General features: G+C 43.2%; 1 protein-coding gene across 2 annotated transcripts in view; it reads right to left on the bottom strand.

The window, feature by feature from the left end:
- FRMPD1 (FERM and PDZ domain containing 1) overlaps positions 1-21,332 on the bottom strand; it is a 142,614-nt gene that overhangs the window by 88,010 nt on the left and 33,272 nt on the right. The window contains exon 1 of one of the 2 annotated variants that reach the window (XM_043565627.1): positions 795-907. The exons of the other annotated variant lie outside the window; for it this stretch is intronic. The gene's annotated coding sequence lies outside the window, so the exon portion shown is untranslated. Of the gene's footprint in view, positions 1-794; positions 908-21,332 lie in introns of those variants that run through there. 2 annotated transcript variants of the gene reach the window in all.

Below are 21,332 nucleotides of genomic sequence, written 5' to 3'. Positions count from 1 at the left end.
CCACCTCTCCAAAGTTTACAGCAGGACAGCAAGGATCATCTAGTGCATATTCCTCCCTCCCCACTTGTCGGTGGCAAAACTACTAGGGGACTTGCCCAAGGTCACACCGTCAGTGGATGGCAGAGGGGCCACCAAAAGCCAGGGCCCGGACTCTAAGCTCCAGCAGCGTCCTCTTCCCAGACACTGACTTAACACCCCTCACAAAGCTCAGCCCAAACTTCTGCTGGCTAGCGATGTGACGCCCCCTCACCCAGACTGACTTCTGTGGGTTCCACCCCACAAGGAGCCCTGGAGCTGAGACACTTAGGGGTACGCCTGACTCACAAAACGGCAAGACAGACGTGCGCTTCAGATGATCATCCTGGCGAACCCCTCCTGGTCCAGGTGTGGCCGTCGAAACGGGGCAGGACTGGCTGGTCTGAGGTCACTCAGAAAGTTGGCGCTAGCGGTGGCCGCACCTGAATCCAGGTCTCCCGCCACCCGGTTTGCCGCTCTTTGCACTACCCCCATGCACGTCTCAAAAACTTAAGCAACACATTGATGCTGGGGCAGATTTAACCGTTGCACGCCCTGAGCGAACCCGCGGACGCGCCCCCCACCGGGATGGGACACGAGGACTGGAGCCGGGCGCAGGTCAGCCGGGGGCGGTGGTGCAAGCAGAGCGCACCGCGGAGGGCGGCGCGGAGGAAGCCGAGGGGCAGGCAGCCTGCAGCTACCGGAGGCGCAGGCCCGGGGCGTAGGGACCGTCAGTCCCCCCCTCCCAAAACTTTGCGGCGCCGGGACCTCGCCCTTACCTGCAGAGGAGGCGCCGCCCGCGCGGACGCGGACCCGAAGAGCTGACGCTTTCGGCGAGGGGCGGCCCCGCCCGGCGGCGGGCACGGACGCGGGCAAGCCTCGGGCAGCGGCTCGGCTCGGGCTCGGCTCGGGCTCCGCCTCCCGCGCCGCGGCTGCAGCCGGAGGGGGGGCGCAGGGCCCGGCCGCGCCCGCGCCGTCTGGCCACGGCAGGTGCTGAGGCTGCAGCTGCGGGGCCGCCAGCTGCCGGCGCCGCGACCCCCGCCCCGGGGGAGGAGCCCCGCGCGCCGCCTCCGCGGGCCCGGGAGGTCCCGGCCCGCCGCAGTGGGCGGTCCCGCTCCCACCCGGGCCTGCCTCCGCCGGCCTTCCCCGGCTCCCCACCGAGGCACGCAACGTCCGCCGAGTACCCACGGGGAGACTGAGGCCGGGAGAGGAAAGGGGCTCCCCCAAGGTCACCCGGTCCGCCGGCGGCGGGGCCAGACTGGAACCTAGAAGAGTCCCAAGGAACGACCGCCTGCTCACTCCACCCTCCCCCTGGCTGTCACACTCCAAGGCTTTTCGAAGAACTCCAGCTACGTGGGACTCTGGGGAATGCAGATGGCCCCAACTTCGCCCTCCTCTCAACAGGCTCCCGGGCTGCGGGAAGATGGAAGAAGTGGACCCACTTTGGCACTACGGCCTTCCTTCTCTGCCTCTAAATTCCTTCAGTGCCCGAGCGTTGGGGTCCCTTAGCTTTCCCGAGGCTCTCTAACTACTCCTGCTTGGTCTCCTTTGAGGGCTCCTCACACCCCAAAGCCCTGAAATGCCGCTATGCCTAGGACTCTGCACTCAGCCCTCTTCCGACTCCCTGGGCCATCTTACCCACTGCTCTGGTTCTGGCCCTACACCTATCTGTCCATCCCACCCAAATTCATGCCTCTGTCCAAGAACTCTTTTCCCTGCTGACGAATCTACCTAGCACCTACTAGGTCCCTACCCGTGTTAGACCCTGAAGATACAGCTTCAAATAAAGCACTATCCCTGCCCTCAGGAATGCACTAATGGGCTGTTAATACAGTGCAGCTCTTAGAGTAATAGTGTGATCCCAGGGTGCCAAGCGGGGCAACTGCATTGGCTGAGCAAGGGAAGAAGGCCTCCTGGAGAGGATGCCCTCTACACAGAAACCCGGAAAGGCTGAAGAGGTGGCTGGTGACAGGGCGGAGTGTGGAGAGAGCTTTCTAGGCAGAGGCCACAGGAACAAAGACCCAAAGATGAGAGGGAGCCCCTTGAGGGAATGGAAGGGGCAGAGAGCTGAAGCATGAGAGGTAGTTTTGAGTGGGGAAGGGGCACCATCAGATTGGTATATAGATCAATCTGGTGATGGAATGGAGCACAAATGTAAGTGAGTTAAGTGTGTCCTTCATCAAATTAAAACCAAAAATGGGGATGCCGGAGTGGCTCAGTCGGTTGAGCATCTGACTTCAGCTCAGGTCATGATCTCGCAGCTTGGGTGTTTGAGCCCTGACGGCTCTCAGCTGTCAGCTGTCAATATGGAGCCCACTTCAGATCCTCTGTCCCCCTCTCTCTCTGCCCCTCCCCTGCTCTCAAAATACACTTCAAAGTTTTTTCAAAACTAAAAACAACAACAACAACAACAAAAAACAAAAGACAAAAACAAAAATAGCACTACAGCCTACCTGGCCTAAATGAAGAAAGGCAGTCCAGCACCTGCCTCCTGTATATCTTTTACTTCCAAATCCAGGCTTCTATTCAAAACCTCTCTCCTCAGAGGCTCCCTCTTGGAAAGGCCTCCTAGCTACCTACACCCAAAGATCTCTTTTCTCTCAGTGCTCCAGCCCCTCTGTCACCCAGATCCATGGGCTGAGTTAGCCCTTCACTCCTTGGGGTCTGCTTCCCCGATCTGTCTCCACTCTAGGGACAGTGTACCGAATTCTGCCTCAGGATAAGCATCATTAGGGGAAGTGGACAGAAAATGGAAAATTCTAAAGCCATGGTGGAAATAAAGTAAGCTTCTAAAAACCTAAGTGTTGTACCTGTCCACATTAGTTCTTAACAACTCCATGCAAATCTATCTCTAAAGACAGTTTAATTTTTTTACTGATGTGTTGTAGATAAAGATTAATAACCAAATTACTCTCCCTAATGCAGATTAAAGACTGAAGAGGGCACTTGTCAAGAAAGGAAAATAAAAACTCAACCCCCTTGTCCAGCAAGTACAGATTTTGCCCATGGAATTTTGTCCTGTCCCTCTCTATTTCCTAGCTGCCCATGCCAGAAGTATCTTCCTCTTCAGGAGCTTTATGTACTTAATGTGTAAACACTTTTCACCCATGGCACCTGGGTCCCCATTCTGCCTTGGTTCCCATTCCGATTGCTTTTCTCCCTCAGCTTTCCTTGTCCGCTGGCTGTTTAAATGCCAAGGTTCCTCATGTCCCCTCTTGGTCTCTTCTCTCTAACTGAGCAATTCTGTCCGATGCATGGTTCAGTCCAGACCTTATTCTGTGCTCCAAACCCAGAGGCATAACTGCCAGCGGAACATCTCCTGAATCCTCCTCAGATGCCCCAGTCTCAAAGGAGCCAAAACCAAACTCTCACCTTTCCCCTAAATTACCCCTTTTAGGGTACTGGCAGTGGCACTTACACCAAAACCCAGGGGATATTCTAGACTCTTCCCTCTTCATGGCCCTCATACCCTGCTGGTCGCTAAGTCCAGTCAACTCTGTCTCCATAGCATCCCTTCCACACGTCTCCTCGTCTTCATCTTGCCCGCTCCCTGTGCCTTACTCAGTTGGAGCCTCACCATTTCTTGGCGAAGCTGTAGTAAATGCCTCTAATCTTGCCTATTTGCAATTCATCTTCCACATGCTTCCAGAGATCCCTTTTTTAAAAGTTTATTTATTGATCTTGAGAGAGAGAGAGAGAGAGAGAGAGAGAGAGCACGCATGCGCACAAGTGGACAGAGAGAGACAGAGAGAATCCCAAGCAGGCTCTGCACGGGGCTTGAACTCAAGAACTGTGAGATCATGACCTGAGTCATAGTTGGACAATTAACTGACTGAGCCACCCAGGTCCCCCTGTCAGGGATCTTTTTAAACCAGGAATCAGACAAGTCCCTCTCCTGCTCAAGATACCTCGACTGTTTCTTCTTGACCTATGGCAAGCCCCTAACTGCTTAGCATGGCATGCAGCCCTCAGTAATCTGACCTGTTCCGGCTACAGCCCCATTTAGACATCACCCTATACCTCACACCAAATACCTCTTGTTCCTAGGGCACATCATATTTTACAATAGTAAAAATAGCTACAATTTATTAACTTACTACGGTGTGCCAGGCACCGTGTTAAGTGCTTTACACACAACCTTTCATGTAAGGAAAGATGTGAAGCATAGCGCTAAACAATACGGTCTCAAGCCAAACCGCCTCTCTTCAAATCCCAACCCAGCCACTTGTTAACCGGTATAAGCAAGGGAAAGCTCCACACCCTCTCAGTTCCAGGTTTCTCCCTCTGCAAACGTAGCGGAAGAAGAACAACCGAGAGTGACTAGGGGTAAAACAGTGCTCACTCCCTGCTGGCCGGCACTTAGGCTTATAAACAGTGTAGGCAGTGAGGGCTGCCATGCTCCTTTTTCACAGAAGGAAACTGAGGCCCTAGGAAGTGCAGTCATTCACCTAAGACCCGAAGCCCTACAGTAGCGGTGCTGGGCCTCACCTGGGATTCTAAATCCCCCACAGCTAAGTGCTTTGCATAAGCTATTGGCTCACTCTGGGACGTTTCCTGGTTTCCCGTTTGTTTCCTACGTTTACTGCAACTTGCCAGACAGACTCTTCCTCCTTTAAACCCCGGTCAAAAGTATCTTCTCTATGAGGTCTTCCCAGTACCTCCTGTGTGCCTGTGCTGCACTTGGGCGATTCTTCAAATAAAACGCCAAGTGCCCCCACATTACAATGATTTATTCACATGTGCGTCTTCTTGAAGCCTCCTTGAGAAAGACAATTACCTTATTTATTTTTGTCTTCCTAGAACTCTATAGATATTTGTTGAATGAATAAATAAATCAATGAATAAAACATACATAAGATTCTCAAAGGAACTTTACCCTAACAGCTGTCATTTCAATCTAGATCACTTTTAATCTCTGTTTCTGTCACTGTCAAGTCATTTTTGGTGAGAGAATACCATCAAATGATCTGATATTAATATAGAGCAAGATACAGCACGACTGAAATCTCTCATATGGCTATTTGATCACGCCTTGTCCTTCTCAGATGTCTCTCCTTTTTTAGTGACACTATGTAATAACCCATAATGAGAAGCTGTGTTGCATCCTAATGAGACTTCCTGACTAAAACATCTGAGGTTTGAATTTATTTCCCATAAGTACCATTTCAGCTAAAAGTTTTGCTTTCTCCACAGCATGAGCGTGTCATTTGTTACTGGCTAAGTGCCCATACCTTCCCTTTATCCGTATTAATCTCCTTTGCATCCAAATACTTCTGAGAGCTGACTTAATAGTTTGCTTTTCTATATAATTTCCTTCTTCGAATGCCTAACTCTTCCTGACTTCATATCTATTGTTCCCAAAATAGAATAGTTTACTGCTTCAAATTTTAGCTTTACTGTCTGTGGTGATTGAAGACAGTTTTTGCTCCTCCTCAGAATGATTGAATTCCACAAGGCTAAAAAAATTGTTTGAAACCTGCTGCTGTCACTTTGTATGGAGTAGTGTTTTTAAAGTAGACGTTAGAAACTTTTATTTGGTATACCAGTACATTGGTACAATACATTGGCAATTTTAATGCCGTCATATCAAATTACTGAGAAGCAGTGCAGGTGAAGAAATGAATAATGGTCTGGGAGGCGGGAAAAAACAAAAACAAAAAGGATTCTAGTACTGTTCTGCCCATTGCCCAAATCCCCTCAATCTTCAGGCTACAGAAGAAAGGAGAAGTGAGACAGAATGACCTTCAAGGTTTCTTTCAGATCTAAAATGACATGGTTCCTGCAATACCTATCAAAATAACACCAGCATTCTTCACAGAGCTAGAACAAACAATCCTAAAATTCGTATGGAACCAGAAAAGACCCCAAACAGCCAAAGTGATCTTGAAAAAGAAAACCGAATCTGGAGTCACCACAATCCCAGTCTTCAAGTTGTATTACAAAGCTGTAATCATCAAGACAGTGGTGCTGGGAAAACTGGACAGCGACATGCAGAAGAATGAACCTGAACCACATTCTTACACCATACACAAAAGTAAACTCAAAATGGATGAAAGACTTAAATGTAAGACAGGAAGCCATCAAAATCCTTGAGGAGAAACCAGGCAAAAACCTTTTTGATCTTGGCCACAGCAACTTCTTACTCAACATGTCTCTGGAGGCAAGGGAAACAAAAGCAAAAATGAACTATTGGGACCTCATCAAAATAAAAATCTTCTGCACAGCAAAGAAAACAATCAGCAAAACTAAAAGGCAACTGACAGAATGGGAGAAAATATTTGCAAAAGACATATCAGAGAAAGGGTCAGTATCCAACATCTATAAAGAACTTCTCAAATTCAACACCCCAAAACCAAATAATCCAGTGAAGAAATGGGCAAAAGACATGAATAGACACTTCTCCAAAGAAGACATCCAGATGGCCAACTGACACATGAAAAAATGCTCAACATCACTCACCACCAGGGAAATACAAATCAAAGCCACAATGAGATACCACTTCACACCTTTCAGAATGGCTAACATTAACAACTCAGGCAACAACAGATGTTGGCGAAGATGCGGAGAAAGAGGATCTCTTTTGCACTGCTGGTGGGAATGCAAATTGGTGCAGCCACTCTGGAAAACAGTATGGTGGTTCCTCAAAAGATTAAAAATAGAACTACCCTACGATCCAGCAATTACACTACTAGGTATCTATCCAAGGGATACAGACGTGCTGTTTCAAAGGGGCACATGCACCCCAATGTTTATAGCAGCACTATCGACAATAGCCAAAGTATGGAAAGAGCCCAAATGTCCATTGATGGGTGAATGGATAAAGAGGATATACAATGGAGTATTACTCGGCAATCAAAAAGAATGAAATCTTGCCATTTGCAACGACATGGGTGGAACTGGAGGGTATTATGCTAAGTGAAATTAGTCAGTCAGAGGAAGAAAAATATCATATGATTTCACTCATATGAGGACTTTAAGACACAGAACAGATGAACACAGGGAAGGGAAGCAAAAAAATGTATAAAAACAGGGAGGGAGACAAAACATAAGCAACTCTTAAATATAGAGAACAAACAGACGGTTACTGGAGGGGTTGTGGAAGGGAGGATGGGCTAAATGGGTAAGGGATATTAAGGAATCTACTCCTGAAATCATTGTTGCACCATATGCTACCTAACCTGGATGTAAATTAATTAATTAATTAATTAATTAAAAGAAATTAAAAAAAATTTTAAATGACATGATTCCTTAATGGGCCTTCAAGTGGTCATTCAACCAACATTGTTGAGTACCTACTACGGACTTATGCTTGTTGAAGTGTCGTGATTTAAACTTAAACCCAGACCAGATGGGGAATGGAATGGTTTGGTTAAGAGAGTGTTATGGCACAAAAACTAAATATGTGTCTTTAGTATTCAAGAGCGACTTCATAATGAACTATAACGAAGACAGTTTCTTTGAGACTAGGGTGAGCTGAGACTCATGGACTGTTGAAGTACTGCAGGAAGACTTAGGAATAGCCCTTTATGAGATCCATGCCAGCACTTATGGCAAGCTGCTTGTAGAAAAGCAGTGCCCTGGGGCACCTGGGTGGCTCAGTCGGTTAAGTGTCCCACTTCGGCTCAGGTCATGATCTCACAGTCCGTGAGTTCGAGCCCTGCGTCGGGCTCTGTGCTGACCGCTCAGAGCCTGGAGCCTGTTTCAGATTCTGTGTCTCCCTCTCTCTCTGATCCTCCCCTGTTCATGCTCTGTCTCTCTCTGTCTCAAAAATAAATAAACGCTAAAAAAAATTTTTTTTTTTTTTTAAAGAAAAGCAGTGCCCTAGTGTTCTAGAACACAGTTCTGTCCCTACCCTGCTGTGTGGCTAGGAGAAAGTCACATCACCTCTCTGCGCTACCATTTCCTCCTCTGTAAAAGGAGAGAATGACATGTTATAGACCAAGGTCTCCTGAGCTCCAAACCAAATGATTCTTTGAGATTAAGGAAGCTAAAGTGTTACCTAGTCAGAAAGAGAGGTCTGGCTGTTGTCTGCAAAAGAAACTGGGTGCTTATCATGAGGATTATATTACCTCTTGAGGACAAGTAAATTGTTGCTCCACGGAGTGAAACAATGACATAAAAACAGCGTGTTCTTACTCTCAAGATTCTAGGACACAGAAGCAGTCATTCACTGCTCACTTCTTAAAAATGAGTTTCCAGTTCACTGTAAAATACAATGTACAGGGAGTTAGAAGAGAGGGTCCGTTTTCTGTGCCTTAGTGAAGAGAGCCCCATCTCGCCGTGCTCTCCATGACTGATCACAGTCATGCTCCTAAAGATGGTCCATTTGTACTTTTTTTAGGAGGGGTGGGGGATGGGGATGTGGAAAGCACGGCTCCTTTCTGGATTGCTTCCTTAGCTCTCATATTTGCTTTGTCTGCTTACACTTCTTTTCCTATCCCCAATCACATTCTCTGCTTCTTGATGAAACTGATATTCTAATCTATGGCTAATGCAATAGACTTATGACCGGGTTGGAAAAGAGAGGGGAAGGATGGGATAGAGCTGAGAATGATTATCACAATTTCTTGAAAACATTTGAATTCTTTATGTCTCCTGTCAGACAAGTTTTTAATCTCATTCCTGAGATGATAAATCTTTCAGCGTTCTGAGGGATGGCTTTGAAAATATAGGAGTGTCTTCATCATCTTTTTTCTTTTTAACTTCTTAAAAAATTCTCTATTTCTCTGCTGGTTCAGCTTTTGGGAGATAGGTTCCAATGGCATGCCCTTGAGGTTGTGGCCAGGGTCTGGCATGGCCCTACTCTGGTCTTGCCACTACATCTGTACCAGTCACCCCAGGCTCGATTCTGCTCTGAATGTGCCAGGTGACTGCAACTCCACACCACTGCTCTGGTCCCCACAGCCCAGGGGGGGGCTTCCCTCTATCATTCTTCCCTCTATCATTACTTTCTTCATCCCCTTTACTTTCCATAGCACTTTGCCATTTGTAAAAAAAAACCGGGCAGAGCAATCATCTTTTATTCTCTCAATAGCTCCTTGAGGAATGCAACCCAAACGTGATTATCTCCATTGTACAGAAGAAAAACCTGAGGCAAGCTCAGAGAAGTCCAATGATTTGTATGAGGTCACATCTGGCAACTGGGATTCAAATTCAAGCTTATCTAGGCAACGGAGCTCTCTTCTTGTGGGGAGAAAGATGATTGCAACAGAATCATAATATGGAGAAATTTCATAAATCACCCTGGGATGACCTGCCAGGGGGATTCTCTAAAGGTGAGGACCTGCATCCTGTAACTGACTTCCCTCTCAGCTGGCTCCCTATGGAGGTAAGTCATGCTGTGAGGCACACAGTGAATGGAGACGGTAGGCTGAGAGGGCCTAGAGCTGGAACATGAAGGAGATGTCACACCTACCCAGAGAGACTGAACTAGTGCAAGACTGGTGAAGGATGCCATCTCTGCCACACTGTTTAAAACTGCGGGAAGGACCAAAGCCCAGGAGCCTGGGAAGTTCCTGCCTTGCTAGTGAGCCTGAAGTGAAGGCTTTTGATTCTGGGGCTACCTGAGGGGCCCAGCTGGCCCCAACAGGGTGGGATTCTTTTGCAGGTAAGGAGGAACCGCCCCTGCCCACTTCCTGCATGTGGCCCCGAGGGAAGCCCCTTGATTCTGCCGAGGTTTGTCTCCCTGGAGGGGAATGTCACAGTTGGGCCAAACTATCCCTCCCAGGTCCACTACTAGCCCATACAGCACCTTTATGGATTAGGAAAAAAAAGCATCACCTCCTCAGATGTCTTCGTGAAAACAAGAAAATACTGCTCCCCTCCTTCAGGCAGATGTAACTCCACGCCATGGTACACAGCTCAGCAAGTGGGTTTTAGCTCTTATCTTTTCAACTAGGTACCGTTGTACAGTAGACAACCTACACAATGGCACACAACAGCCCAATCCTTCCCTCTTCATAATGGGGGTGTCTGAAGATCCTAGAAGCCTCTCCCACTTCACCTCAGCATGCTGGGCCCCGCTAATCAGGCTTGTTCACCACTAGGCCACTGGAGAATCATCATCTTCCTTTGTTATCATGATTGCTGAACTGCTGCTACCCAAGAGGCCACATAGACAGAGTTGCCCAGGTGCCAATATGAGCAGCCAAAGCAGATCAGAGATTATTCAAGGAGACCCCATAACTTGAAGGAAGAAGACCAAGTTAAATAACTAGAAGAGAGGACTCATATGGAGATAGATTGAGAAGAAGAAAAAGTGAGTCTTTAAAATAAGAATTTTAAGGAGATTCACATAGAAATTAGAAAGAATCAGGGGCTCCTGGGTAGCTCAGTCAGTTAAGCATGCGACTTCAGCTCAGGTCACGATCTCATAGCTCATGAGTTCGAGCCCTGCGTCGGACTCTGTGCTGACAGCTCAGAGCCTGGAGCCTGCTTCCAATTCTGTGTCTCCTTCTCTCTCCGCCCCTCTCCCACTTGTGCTCTGTCTTTTTCTCTCAAAAATAAATAAACGTTAAAAAAAATTTTTTTTATTAAAAAAGTAGAAAAAAGAATCAGAATGAAGACACATGGTTTGGGGAAGTTAAAAAGACAATTTCTAAAGCTAAACTTTTTTTTAATGTTTATTTATTTTTGAGAGACCACAAGCAGGGAAGGGGTAGAGAGAGGGAGACAGAGGATCTAAAGTGGCTCTTTGCTGACAGTAGCAAACCTGATGCAGGGCTTGAACTCATGAACCGCGTGATCATGACTTGAGCCAAAGTCAAACACTCAACCGACTGAACCACCCAGGTGCTCCTAAATTTAAACAATTTAATTGTGGAAGTGAAAAATAGAATGAGGACCACTGAAAATTGATTTAGTGACCCGAAATGTGCAAAAGGAGAACAATCCCACAGTACCAAACCAAAACCACAAAGAAATGGAAATTAGAGTGAAAAAGTTTAAAAACATGGATGAAGCATCTAGGAGATACACACTTAGTAGGATAACCAAATGGAGCAAAAATAATAAGGGAGTGAAGCGATAACCAAAGGAGCAATAGACGAAAATTTTATGAGCTTCGAGAAACTTGAATTTTCAGATCAAAAAGCTTCACTGAATGCTACACAGCAGTCACCGAAAAACACATACCTAGGACTTTCTGTTCTGGACAAGACAGGGGACACATTTCTCTCTATTCCTCCTGCTAAATGCAGCTGAAATCTCTAGACATAATATGTAAAACAAACATAAGAAAATTCTGATTGATGGAGAGAGAAGGCAGACCAGCTCAGGCACCTCAGGACACAAAGAACGATGTGGCAACAAACTCCTTGGGTTTTCTTTTTGCACCCTATGTATCCCGACCGGGCACCAGAGGAGCCCAGGAGTAGGAAACGCCAACAGGCACAAACAAAAGAAAAAAAAATAGCCGCAAGAAAACTCTGATTTCTGCAGCCAAAGGAATGGGAAAAGGCAGCCTAACAAGACAGAAGCCTTTGTGACAACATGTACCCCATTCCAGCCAAACTCCAGAGAAAAAAATGACACACAACATTCCTACTCCCACTCTCCCACCCCTGGTCAGTGGAAGCTAGCAGAGAACCGGGATGTCCACCCCTGCCCTGAGGTCACAAGACACATCTCCCACTCTGCACCGGGGGGTGTCAGCAGGTCTCACTGGGCGACTTGGGCTTCCATCCTCACTCCAGGGGTCATGAGGCACGGTTACCTTTCCCTACTAGTACAGTGTCTGTTGAGGCCTGCTAAAACAGAATTCAAATGAGATCCAGAATCTCATAACATAATACCCCAAATGTCCAGGATACAATTTTATTTATTTATTATTTATTTATTTTTAAATATTTATTTATTTTTGGGAGAGAGCAAGAGGGGCAGGGGCAGAGAGAGGGGCAGGGAGGATCTAAAGCAGGTTCTGTGTGGACAGCAGTGAGTCTGATGTGGGGCTTGAACTCGAGGACTACGAGATCATGACCTGAAGTTGGATGCTCAACGGACTGAGCCACCCAAGCGCCCCTGAGATACAATTTTAAAAATCAGTTATAAGTGTCTGACTCTTGACTTCAGCTCAGGTCATGATCTTATAGTTCAGGGTGGCAGCAGGGAAGTATTTGAGCCCCGCATTGGGCTCTGACTGACAGTGCAGAGCCTGCTTGGGATTCTCTCTCTCCCTCCCTCTCTGCTCCTTCCCTACCATGCACTCTCTTTCTCACTCTTTCTATCAAAATAAATAAATGTAAAAAAAAAAAGCTTTATTAAAAAATCAGTTATCCTACCAAGAACAAGAAAAATCTCATCTTGGGGTGAGAGAAAGACAATCAGCAGACGCCAAAATGGATAAACTATAGATGTTAAAATGATCTGACAATGTTTTTAAAGTGGCTTTCCTAAAAATCCTTCAATAAGCAATCATGAGTTCTCAAAAGAAAACATAGGATGGCACAAAAACAGACACTCAGATCAATGGAACCCAGAATCAAGAGAACCCAGAAACGGACCCACAAACACATGGTCAACTAATCTTTGACAAAGCAGGAAAGAATATCCAATGGAAGAAAGACAGTCTCTTCAGCAAGTGGTGCTGGGAAAACTGGACAGCAACATGCAGAAGAATGAACCTGAACCACATTCTTACACCATACACAAAAATAAACTCAAAATGGATGAAAGACTTAAATGTAAGACAGGAAGCCATCAAAATCCTTGAGGAGAAACCAGGCAAAAACCTTTTTGATCTTGGCCACAGCAACTTCTTACTCAACACGTCTCTGGAGGCAAGGGAAACAAAAGCAAAAATGAACTATTGGGACCTCATCAAAATAAAAATCTTCTGCACAGCAAAGAAAACAATCAGCAAAACTAAAAGGCAACTGACAGAATGGGAGAAGATATTTGCAAACGACATATCAGAGAAAGGGTCAGTATCCAACATCTATAAAGAATTTCTCAAATTCAACACCCCAAAACCAAATAATCCAGTGAAGAAATGGGCAAAAGACATGAATAGACACTTCTCCAAAGAAGACATCCAGATGGCCAACTGACACATGAAAAAATGCTCAACATCACTCACCACCAGGGAAATACAAATCAAAGCCACAATGAGATACCACTTCACACCTTTCAGAATGGCTAACATTAACAACTCAGGCAACAACAGATGTTGGCGAAGATGCGGAGAAAGAGGATCTCTTTTGCACTGCTGGTGGGAATGCAAATTGGTGCAGCCACTCTGGAAAACAGTATGGTGGTTCCTCAAAAGATTAAAAATAGAACTACCCTACGATCCAGCAATTACACTACTAGGTATCTATCCAAGGGATACAGACGTGCTGTTTCAAAGGGGCACATGCACCCCAATGTTTATAGCAGCACCATCGACAATAGCCAAAGTATGGAAAGAGCCCAAATGTCCATTGATGGATGAATGGATAAAGAAGAGGTGATATATATATATACAATGGAGTATTACTCGGCAATCAAAAAGAATGAAATCTTGCCATTTGCAACGACATGGGTGGAACTGGAGGGTATTATGCTAAGTGAAATTAGTCAGTCAGAGGAAGAAAAATATCATATGATTTCACTCATATGAGGACTTTAAGACACAGAACAGATGAACACAGGGAAGGGAAGCAAAAATAATATAAAAACAGGGAGGGAAACAAAACATAAGAGACTCTTAAATATGGAGAATAAACAGAGAGTTGCTGGTGGGGTTGTGGAGGGGGGATGGGCTAAATGGGTAAGGGATATTAAGGAATCTACCCCTGAAATCATTGTTGCACTATATACTAATTTGGATGTAATTAAAAAAATAAAATTAAAATAAAAACAAAACAGAAATTTAAAAAAATGCTGATTAGAAACTGATTAGAAATCTTCAATAATAATTGATGTCTACTGAACATATAATGTAATAGGAACTTTTATTACGTCATTTAATCTCAAGAAAATTCTATGAGTTAGGTCTTATTTTTGTCATTCCTTTTTTCAGGAGAGGAAAATTAATTGCTACATGACTTCAAAATTAAAACGTATATGGTATTTTAATATTATGAATATTAAGCTATGATTACAATAGAAAAAAAAACATAGGAAATATCAACAAATAAATAGACGTTATAAAAAATAACCATATGGATATTATATAACTGGAAAATACAACAAAAGAAGTTAAAAAAGAACTCCCTGGGGGCGCCTGGGTGGCGCAGTCGGTTAAGCGTCCGACTTCAGCCAGGTCACGATCTCGCGGTCCGTGAGTTCGAGCCCCGCGTCAGGCTCTGGGCTGATGGCTCAGAGCCTGGAGCTTGTTTCCGATTCTGTGTCTCCCTCTCTCTCTGCCCCTCCCCCGTTCATGCTCTGTCTCTCTCTGTCCCAAAAATAAATAAATGTTGACAAAAAAATTTTTAAAAAAAAAAAAAGAACTCCCTGGATAAACTCAGTAGTAGACTGGAGGTAACAAAGGATAAAATCAGTGAATTTAAGGCCAAATTAATAGTGTGTACCCATTCTGAACAACAGAGAGAAAAACGATTGGGGGCGGGGGGAAGAGGAAGTTATCCCTCATCTTATCGGAGTTCCAGAAAGACAGGGGAGAGAGAGAAAGTGGGACTGAAAAAGCAGTTGAAGAATAATTGCTGAAAATTCCCCAAATTTGGCAAAAGACAAAAGTCTAGATTGAAGAAGCTGTACAGATTCCAGAAGGGATAAACTCAAATAAACAAACACCAAGGCATCATATTTGTACTTCTGAAAACTACCAACAACAACAAAAAAATCTTGACATCAGAGAGAAATGACAAACGACTTACAGAGGAGCACTGATTCCAATGACAGCCCAATTCTGATTTGAAATGGAGGCTGGAAAGAAGTGGTGCAACATTTCTCAAGTGCTGAAAGAAAATCACCTTCAACTTAGAATTCTATATCCAGCAAAAATATCCTTCAGACAGGAAGGTGGAAGACTAAGAGGAAGAAAAACTAAGGGAAATTGTGGTGACCAATAAACCTCCCCTAAAAGGATGAGTAGAGGTAACTCTTCAGATGCAAAGGAATGATAAAAGAAGGAAACTTGGAACATCAGCAATAAAGAAAGGATAACACAAAGAGTAAAAATATTGGTTAATATAAAATGCCATTTTCCTCTTGAGTTTTAAAATTTGTGTTTGGGGGGTGATTGGGTGGTTCATGGGTTCAGGCCCCACATCAGGCTCTGTGCTGACAGCTCAGAGCCTGGAGCTTGCTTCAGATCCTGTGTCTCTCTTTCTCTCTGCCCCTCCTCTGCTCATGCTCACTCACTCTCTCTCTCAAAAATAAATAAACATTAAAAATTTTTTTAATTTTTTAAATTTGTGTTTGGTATTGGAAATAAAAATTATAAATATTGTTGGATGATCTCAATGCATATAATATTTTTAAGACAATTATATTAAAAAGGAGGGAGGGTAAAGGGACAAAAATGCACATTTCACTTGAAGTGGTAAAATGTCAGCATCAGTAAACTGTGATGAGTTATATATGCACAATTTAATATTTGACCAACAAATAAAAAACTAGACAAAGAGACACACCCAAAAACATTACAGACAACTCAAATTGGAATTCTAAAAAATTGCTCAAGTAGTCACAGGGAGGCAAGAAAGACAGGAATGAAAAATGAGGGACAAGCAGAAAATAAATAATAAAATGTCAGACTTATAGTACTAATATTTAAGTTCTAATATTTCAATAATTAAGGTAGATGTAAGTAGTATAAATAGACCAATTAAAAGACAGAGATTGGCAGATGGATTTTTAAAAACATGCCCTGGTGAAAATCCTAAACTCCAAGAGTAAAGCATAACAATCCTAAGCTTTTAGGCAATGTGAATAGCTTGCTTATGAAGGAAAGAGGGTCTTCCAGAATTATTTTGTGGACTCCACAGACTGCCCTTGTTAAAATGTATTGAGACCTAATATTTGTTAGTCACAGTTCTAAGCAGTTTATGTGATCTCATTTTTATAATTCTATGGAATCCCATTTTATAGAGGAGGAAATTAAGGCTAACTTTCCCAAGGTCACTTGATTAGTAAGAATCTAAGAAGATTCAAACCCAGGGAAAGATATGAAAGAAACTAAAGAATGAGTACAAGTTAGCTACCTAAATAAGAGAGAGAGAAGAGAGTTTCCAGACAGGGAACAGCACATTGGGAGGTTCTGAGGATGGAAAGGAACACCTATTACATGCTGCATGTTTTAAATACGCTATTAACTACCACAAAACCCCAACAAGCAGGTATTAGGGTGTCCCTTTTGCAGATGAAGAGACTAAGCAAAGTTAAGTAACTTGCTCAAAATAATCCAGTAGTAGGTGATAGAGCCAGAATTTAAAACTGGGTCAGCCGCAATCTGCTATTGGGTCAACAGGCCAGAAAGGCTCTTGGAACATATTTCCACGATGGTTGTCATTATCATTCCATAGTTTCCCTGTAGTGACCCAGCAATTAAAACTTTAAAGAGAAAAGGATCTACCTACCTTCCTGGGTTATTTTACTCAAGTCCACTAGGTCTGAGTGTCATCTATAAAAGAAAGAATTGAGCATCATCAGTGTTTTTCTTTTTTTTTTAATTAATTTTATTTTTAAGTAAACTCTATGCCCAACAAGTGGCTTGAACTCATGACCCTGAGATCAAGAGTCACATGACTGAGCCAGCCAAGTGCCTATGGCATCTTGCCTTAGTAAATATCTTAAGCTGAAGGAATTTAAAAAAATTATTTTTAATGTTTATTTATCTCTGTGAGAGAGGCATAGTGTAAGAGGGGGAGGGGAAGAAAGAGGAAAACACAGAATCCAGAGCAGGCTCCAGGCTCTGAACTGTCAGCATAAAACCTGATGACATGGGGTTTGAGCCCACGAACCATGAGATCATGACCTGAGCCGAAGTTGGATACCCAACTGACTGAGCCACCCAGGTGCTCTGAAGGAATTTTTTAAAGATTTTATTTTTAGGTAATCTCTACATCCAACATGGGACTCAGAACTACAACCCTAAGATCAACAGTCACACTCTGTACCAGCTGAGCCAGCCAGGCACCCCTAGTGTATTTCTAACTTTGGTGAATGAAGGGCAGACCAGTGGAATCCTTTATTCAGTTCAGATCCTATTAAATGGAAGCCCAATGTAGAAGACAGGTACAAGCAGAGCAAACGTGACTGAAGGGAGCTGGAAGATGGAGGGCTAGTGCTAGACCCTCTTTGGTTAAAGCACTCTGTTACAACCCTGAGTTCTGGAACCAGTACATGGAGAGGCCCTGCGCACAGGGGAGCATGTTGGAGGCACTCTCTCCCATCTTAGTGTAGGATAGGGAGAGAGGTGGATGACCTTGATTTTGTCAAAAACAAGGATTTATTCATATTTTGTTACGATGGACTACGTACCGAGACATTGTGTCTTAGTCTTTTCTTTGAATCAGGGATGTTCTGGGAAGGATCTGGGCCATAGAGTCAGACGTGACTTGAATACCAGCTCTTGCCCTTGCTAGCTTTTGTGACCTTGGACAACTATGTAACCTTTCAGTTTTCACATCATAATAAACAGATAATACTGACTTTGGGGAGTGTTGTGAGGATTAAATTAAATAATAAGGATAAAGCACCCAGCAGAGAATCGGTGTACTGTAGACATTTAATAAAAAGCAGCTATTATTATTTGAAACTCTGAGATCTTGACACTTAAAGTCTGCTTCTTCTTTCACAATTTGTGGAGCTTGGTTCTTTCTTTCTTCTCTTTTTTTTTTCTTTTTTTAAAACTGTAAGTTAATTGATGTAAAAAGAGATGATACTTTTTGCAAATTCTGGAATGTCGACCATACTTTAAATCTGTAAATGTAAGGTGTGGATTATGAAAAACCACAGTGACGTTGAAGAAATGATACACTTTTATAATCTAGACCCTGGCTAATGACTGTTGCACATGCTGATTAGCTTGAAACCAAACAGCCAGAGTGTTTACAGAATAATCCATTATTAAAACATACATATTTTCAAAAATAAAAGATGCTTTTCTGATTCTAGTATGGACAAGATAAGGATAACCTAATTTTACAGAACTTCTGTCTTAAAATACAAGTGATGCTTTGTGCACCATCATATAGTTGGGGGCATAGCCTAATCTTCCAGAGCCTGTGGTTTACCAGAGGCTAAAGTCGTGGCAGATTTCCTATAATGGTCTATGAATCCCTGCCGCTTCCCATGAAGCTTAATGGGAGAACATTTGAGAGCATACGGTACTTTGTCAACTGATCCTAATGTGTCCATTAGTGTGGCTCCACAGGGAATTTCAATCTATGCCTAAAGAATGGTCACTTGGGGAACAGAAATAGCTATTTACAGCCCCCACCTCCCAATAACTCTGTCCTCTGTCCAGCCTCCCCCCCTTTTTTCAGTCCTACCAGAAAGACATATAACTAGGTGTGTGCCATTAAGGGTATCTGCATTATCCACACTTGAGCCATAATCTCTTAAGGTACACCACCTTGATATCCTTCAAGACCTTATGCAGACAATACTTCATTTGACCCTCACAATACTCCTCTGAGCTAGGTTTTGTTATTCCATTTCACAGGTGGGGAAAACAGAAGCACACAATGGTTAAAGTATTTGCTTGGAGGTCAGAGGTAAGTGGTAGAACTACGCTTAGTCCAGTGCAATCGCCCAACTCCATGCTGGATGTGTAGAGGCGTCTACTTGGACTGATTGGGTTCTGTGAATTTCTGTTCTTTGTTAGCCTGAATCAAGATGTGGCCCAAATTAAATATACCCACATTTATTCATTCATTAAAATAACATTCATAGGGGAGGGGAAGGGGGGGAAAAAGTTACAGAGAGGGAGGGAGGCAAACCATAAGAGACTCTTAAATACTGAGAACAAACTGAGAGTTGATGGGAGGTGGGGGAGAGGGGAAAGTGGGTGATGGGCATTGAAGAGGGCACCTGTTGGGATGAGCACTGGGTGTTGTATGGAAACCAATTTGACAATAAACTATATTTAAAAAATAAAATAAAATAAAAACAATTAAAGTATAAGAATAAAAAATAAAATAAAATAAAATTAAATAAAATTAAATTAAATTAAATAACATTGACTGGGAGCCATAGGGTAAAGTACTACGCCATGAAGGGAGTAGTGTCCTAGAAAATTCAAGAGCTTTGGAATAATTCAGCACACAGATATATGGACATCCTGGCCCTACTAAGTTCTCATTAAGTGCTAGTTATTGTTAGTAAGAGGTGCTATGGAGATGAATCACACATGGTCCTGACCCTGAAATGGCTCTAAAGTTTAAATAAATTATATGATGATCTTAAAAAATAAAAGAGCTGACTCCCTTTCTTACGTCTTATATTTTACTTTTCATTTTAAAATAAAATCCAGGGGTGCCTGGGTGGCTCAGTTGGTTAAGTGCCCAATTTCGGCTCAGGTCTTGATTTCAGGGTTGTGAGTTCAAGCCCCACACATGGTTCCATGCCAGGTGTGGAGCCAGCTTAAAAAACAAAAAAGGTTTTTTTAATTTAAAAAATAAAAATAAGAAAAATAAAATCCAAATGGATGAAAGATTTCTGTGGTGAAACCATGAAAGTACTAGAAGAAAATACAGTTTAATTTAATCTTGGAGAAAGAAAGGTCACAAACATTCAATAGAAGATAAAAATCAGTAATTAATGGGGAGCCCTGGTGACTCAGTTGGTTGGATGTCCAACTTCAGCTCAGGTCATGATCTTACAGCTCATGGGTTCGAGCTCCAGGTCGGGCTCTGTGCTGACAGCATGAAGCCTACTTGGGATTCTCTCTCTCTCTGCCTCTCTTTCTCTGAAAATAAATAAGTGATTTTAAAAATGTTTTTAAATAAAAATAAAAATCAGTAATTAAAAGATCAACAACCCAGTAGAAAAATTGGCAAAAGATAGGAATAGCTAATTGATGGTAAAGCAATTATAAATCGTTCATCCATAGAAGTGCCCAACCTCACCCATTAAAGATATTGAAATAAAGGCAGCATTGAGATATCATGTAATGACAAAGACCAAAAGTTTCATAATACATGTGTTGTTGGAGATGTTGGAAAACAAACCCATGTTTTGTTGGTGGGGGTGTCTATTTGTACATTTTCTATGAAGGGCAGTTTGGCAGTATCTATGAAAAAGTTTTAAATGTGTACCAGTAGCAAAACATTTCAAATAACCAAAATGCCCAACATTAAAGTAGAAATAAATTATGGCACATGCATTTAATGAAATGCCACGTAACTCTTTTTTTTTTTTTTTTTTTTTGAAGTTAGGCCCTGGTTTTTTTTCTCCATATAACTCTTTAAGAAAAGAAAAAGAAAGCTCTTTGGCTACTGCTGATTGAGAACAATTTTCACAATATATTGTTAATTTTTTTTAAAGCAAGGCACAAAATCATGAGTACCATTAGCTACCATTTGTATTTTTAAAAAGAGAAACAAATTGTTATTTAAGAATATACATAAGACTCATAACAGAAGCTGACTGGGGGGAAAGAACTAGAAGGCTAAAGGACAGGCTCTCACCTACACACTTTGTAGCTTCTGAATTTTGAACTTCACATTGGTATTAAATGGTTTTAAATTTTAATATTGATAAGATCTTTTAACCTAGCAATTTCAATTCTAGGTATTAACTCTACAAATGTATTTACACATGTATTCCATATATACAAAGGCACTCACTGCAGTGTTTTATATAATGACTAGAGGCTGCAAACATCCTAAATGCTCATTAAGAGGAGAGCTTAATAAATTATAATTCAGTTATTCAAAGAGTTGAATGCTTTCATTAAAAAAAAAGAAAGGGGCACCTGAGTGGCTTGGTCTGTTAATTACCCAACTTCAGCTTAGGCCACAATCTCGTGGTTCCTGAGTTCAGGCCCTGCATTGGCTCCATGCTAACAGTGTGGAGGCTGCTTGGGATTCTCTCTCTCTCCCTCATTCTCTGCCTCTCCCCCACTTGCTCTCTCTCTCTCTCTCTCAAAATAAATAAACTTTAAAATGAAGAAGAAAGACTGAGGGAGAATAACTATAAATAGTTTTCAGGGCAGGGTGCCTGGGTGGCTCAGTGGGTTAAGCGTCGGACTTGGGCTCAGGTCATGATCTCACGGTTTGTGAGTTCAAGCCCTGAGCCCCACATCGGGCTCTGTGCTGACAGCTCAGAGCCTGGAGCTTGCTTCAGATCCTGTATCTCCCTTTCTCTCTGCCCCTCCTATGTTCGTGCTCTGTCTCTCTCTCTCTCAAAAATAAACATTAAAAAAAATT

This window comes from Prionailurus bengalensis, chromosome D4 (genome assembly GCF_016509475.1).
Source record: "Prionailurus bengalensis isolate Pbe53 chromosome D4, Fcat_Pben_1.1_paternal_pri, whole genome shotgun sequence".
NCBI lineage: Eukaryota > Metazoa > Chordata > Mammalia > Carnivora > Felidae > Prionailurus > Prionailurus bengalensis.
Note: the sequence above shows the minus strand (reverse complement) of the source record. Positions and strands in the feature narration are given on the sequence as shown.